Source organism: Pygoscelis adeliae, unplaced genomic scaffold, assembly GCF_000699105.1.
Source record: "Pygoscelis adeliae isolate BGI_AS28 unplaced genomic scaffold, ASM69910v1 Scaffold116, whole genome shotgun sequence".
Taxonomy (NCBI): Eukaryota; Metazoa; Chordata; class Aves; order Sphenisciformes; family Spheniscidae; genus Pygoscelis; species Pygoscelis adeliae.
Genome location: NW_008825080.1, coordinates 351662 through 356024, shown reverse-complemented (window position 1 = coordinate 356024; position 4363 = coordinate 351662). Strand labels below are relative to the sequence as shown.

Below are 4363 nucleotides of genomic sequence, written 5' to 3'. Positions count from 1 at the left end.
GCTTCAGCACCGAAAGCTGCCACTTGAAATGGTTTCCAAAAAATATAGTCCTGTAAATACAAGTAGCTGAAGGGCTGTTGATCGTAAGAGTAGCATCTGTAGCACTGAGGATATGGGGTCAGACCTCTCCAGGTGACCACAGGAACAGGGAAAACATGGAATTTTCAGTTATCATATCTAGTGTATGGCAGCAATCAAGATGAAAAGAAATTTTCCAAAGACAAAAATCCAATATGACTCCGGTTTTAATTCTCCTGTATCTTCCTGCAGTGACTTTATCGTGATGAGTTACAAGTTGCAGCTTTCAGCAGAAACTACCATTGCTTTGATGCTATTTTAATGTTATTTAAGCATAAAATATGAGTATTTAGCAATGGATTTCAAGTCCATGAAAATCTAATCAGAAAAAGGCTTTCTGATAAATGGAGAAATATGATTTGCATTTGAGTTGCTACAACATCATTCTTGTAATTTACATACTGTCCACAAAACAGTAATGTTTTTGCAGGTATTGCAAGAACCTAATAAAAAAGCAGAAATTACAACCAGAGAGCCTGTAAGGACGAATCAAAACTCCCCAATATTCAAAATTATCATAATGCTTAATATCTGTGTAGCTGTTTTTATTACCATTTCTTTTATTCCTGTTACTTGAAATAGAAAAATGGATTTTTACAGACCCTGTGGAATAAGTCTGCACTTTTTCTTTATTCCACTTATTCCTCAGTGGAATAAGTCTCCACTTTACAGGAGCAGCTGGAATGAGGTGTTGCTGCGGGTGCAACCACAGTCCCAGCCTGGCTGGAAAGCATGTAAGCCTGATGCTCACTCCAAACCAGAAGAAACATGGCACCATGGGCAGAACTCAGAGGCTTTAATTGCCCAATGAAGCCAAATCCAATGAGTTACTAGAGACGTCATGAATCAGCCCAGGGCATTAACAGGGGAGTTAATGACCAGCTGGGTTTAGTACCTCTTCACATTTTCACTGGGTCATGAAAACATCAGGAAATGCCCTAGACTATCATTTCTGATCAGGATTGCTTAATGAGTTACACAGCTACACAAAGGCTTCAGCACAATAAGATACATACATAAGCTTCAGCTAATAAGCCACATCCACCTTTTCCTTTTCTCTCCTGTTCTCCACTTAAATAGCCATAGTGTGATATGTATCCTACCTCGCTTCCAGAAAAATTATGCTCTTTGTCTTCAACTTCTGTGAAACGGTATTATCTGCTGTGTGGCAGCTGGCTTACCTGTTCCTCGGTAAAATCTGTTCATTTCTTCCCCTTTATAAAGAGTATTTTTACTATTTGCGTATAGCTACTCCATTTTCTCTTCTGTTTTGACGTTTGAAAGAGACACAGCTGTGTAGAGCAAGGAATCCTGCATTAGTCATCTGAATGACTTCTGCAAAAATGGAAGAGCCTAAAGCCTCAAGTAAATTATTTGCCAGTCTTCCTCATGCCTACCCACTTTATCTGTTACTCGGGTTGTTTAGGCAAAAAGCAAACAAAGGGTTGAGCAAATTCTTAGAAATGAGTGTGTTTTCTGAGCAATCAAATTCTGCACAGAAACCATACCTAAAATCAATATGCAAACCCATTTTTTACTGATCTAGTCTAATTTCCACATTTGGAAATGATGAAGGGGCGTAATCCTGGAGATGGAAAGTTTTACAAGTAGCAGTAGCACTGGACAAAGAACAAAAACATTAAATTGTTTCTACCTGTAAATAAGCCAGATAGAGTAGAGCTAGTTCTTTCTAGCGTCACAAGCATCTGTCAGTTGCAAACACTCCGAATGCCCAACATGTGACACAAATGCACAAAATATTCACCAGTGCTTCAAATTCCCAGGCAACTGCTACAACATAGTTATTAGCTGTCAAAGTGTAAATTGGCAAAACTATGCAAATAGGATGGTCCTTCTTCTCACCATCTCCTGTGGGCTTCCTTACTGGAGGTGGTACTTTCTTGCTCTTCTTCCCACTCAGTGACCCTGTTTGCCACCCCTTGAATGCTGAGGCACTTCTAAGAGGCAACAAGGACATGTTTCTGGGCTTTCTGCCCTGGAGTTTTTTTTTCTTTTCTATAAAATAGCATGACCCCGCTCCTCTAATTTTCAAACTTCACTCTACTTGAGCTCTTGCTGGACTGCATTTCATTGAGGAACACTGATAGAATAATGTAGCTTGTTATTTTTTAGAGTAGTCATTATTAAATATTAATTTAATGCACTGAGATCAACCCAGAATTTAATTTTCACTTTTCAAATGCTCCTTGTGTCAAAACCAACAATTCCAGAAATCATCATTATTTTGGTGAAAGCGTGTTACTGAAAGTACAGATATTCACAGCTTTTGCAAAGCAGTTTAGCACACACCAGACCCACTTGAACAGAAAAGCAATTGCATAGTGTGGTGAGTGATCTTTAATCCACATTGGGTCAGGAAATCTGGAAAAGGTGAGAGTGCTCAAAAAGGGAGCAGACACGTCTAAAGCGTCTGTGTTATTTTTTGTACAGAAGAACAAGAACGTATGATTCAGTCGAAGTGCCATGAATCCACAGTGTACTGTGGTGTAGTAAACACTACAATGTGTGAGTGTCCTGCTGTTTCCTTTTCAGAGATTCTGGACAGGATAGTGCCACACATCTATATATGGAAGCAGTAAGAGGAAGTGTAAAACTCTGTGCAATATATCACAAGTTTCTAAATATACACAGAGCTGTTAACTTTTAAGGTTAGAAGAAATTGTTCACATCAGTGTTAGACTCTGTTAACTAGAATGCCTGGCATACTTGTTCACATCTTCATTTTTCAAAGGAAAGACAGATTTGAAAGCAGAATAATTTTCACATAGCCCCAAAATTTAAAATTATCAAATCCACCATCATCAAAAAAGGCTGCTAAAGCACACAACAATCCATGAGATGAATCGCTGTTACATAAAACACAGACCAAATTTCCATTAGCAGACCAAAGATTGTATAACGCATTGCAACTTATTTACCATGTTAAAGTGATGAAGCCTGGCCTTCTGCAAATTTTCTGGGTTTTGCTTCCTAACCTTTCCTATGGGACATACTTGAACACACCCCATATAACCTATGATGGTCCCCACCCTGGAGAAGAGATAGAAGTGCTATGCTAAGTCAGAAGTTAGATGAACACATTCAGCTGACTGTTGCCAAATAAAAAGTACAAAAATTTTGCTTCCTTTCCTCAAGATGGGCATTAATTTGTCTCCTCTATCCCAATTGCAGGACAGTAATTAACTTTGCCCCCACTAAAAAGGAACTTAGAGATGCATGCATGGACAGACAGAGAAGCAGGCAGAAAGACTAACACAAGGATAGACAGGGTGACTGCATAACCTTTACTTCTTAATCAAGTTGGCATAATTTAATTTAATCATCTAATAAGAGGAGTAGCTAGAGAAACATTCTGCAGACCTGCTAGGATGCAGTTAAAAAAGAGAGGGTGTTTTTTTAATGTGGTCAGAAAAAAGTCAAGATACCCATTAAGAAGGAGCGAGTCCCAGACCTTAGAGACCACTAAAAATGCGAGTCTGCAATTGCCAGTGTGGAGCTTCACCAGGAAGATCCTGAATAAGGTTTGTCTTTGTAAAGGTCATAGTAAACTCAGATTAAGACTTTCTAAGTACACGTGAACAATACCGAGTGAGAGATCGTGAGGACACGTGTTGCAGATGGGAGACATCTAACAGGATAAATAAACATAGATCAACAGGATAAATAAGACCTCTGTCTAAATAGCGGGGGGGAAATGTACAAAACATATTTACATGAATTTGACACATACCTTTTCATGGACAAGATACAGTCAAACTAAAATTCCTGGTTAATCTTGATACAATTTTTATAGCATAAATTATAAGACTAGTGGAAAGAATTTTGACACTTTGTATGAGTTTAAAGCATAGAATCATAGAATCATTAAGGTTGGAAAAGACCTCTAAGATCATTGAGTCCAACCGTCGTCCCAACACCACCATGCCCACTAAACCATGTCCCTAAGCGCCTCATCTATACCTCTTTCAAATACTTCCAGGGATGGTGACTCAACCACTTCCCTGGGCAGCCTGGTCCAATGTTTAACCACTCTTTCAGTAAAGAAATTTTTTCTCACATCCAATCTAAACGTCCCCTGGTGCAACTTGAGGCCATTTCCTCTCGTCCTATCGCTTGTTACTTGGGAGAAGAGACCAACACCCACCTCGCTACAACCTCCTTTCAGGTAATTGTAGAGTGCAATGAGGTCTCCCCTCAGCCTCCTTTTCTCCAGGCTAAACAACCCCAGCTCCCTCAGCCGCTCCTCATAAGACTTGTTCTCCAG

General features: G+C 39.4%; 1 protein-coding gene across 1 annotated transcript in view; it reads right to left on the bottom strand.

The window, feature by feature from the left end:
* Positions 1–4363, bottom strand: part of LOC103919437 (cAMP-specific 3',5'-cyclic phosphodiesterase 4D-like) — an 84365-nt gene that overhangs the window by 7013 nt on the left and 72989 nt on the right. The gene's annotated exons all lie outside the window — the stretch shown is intronic.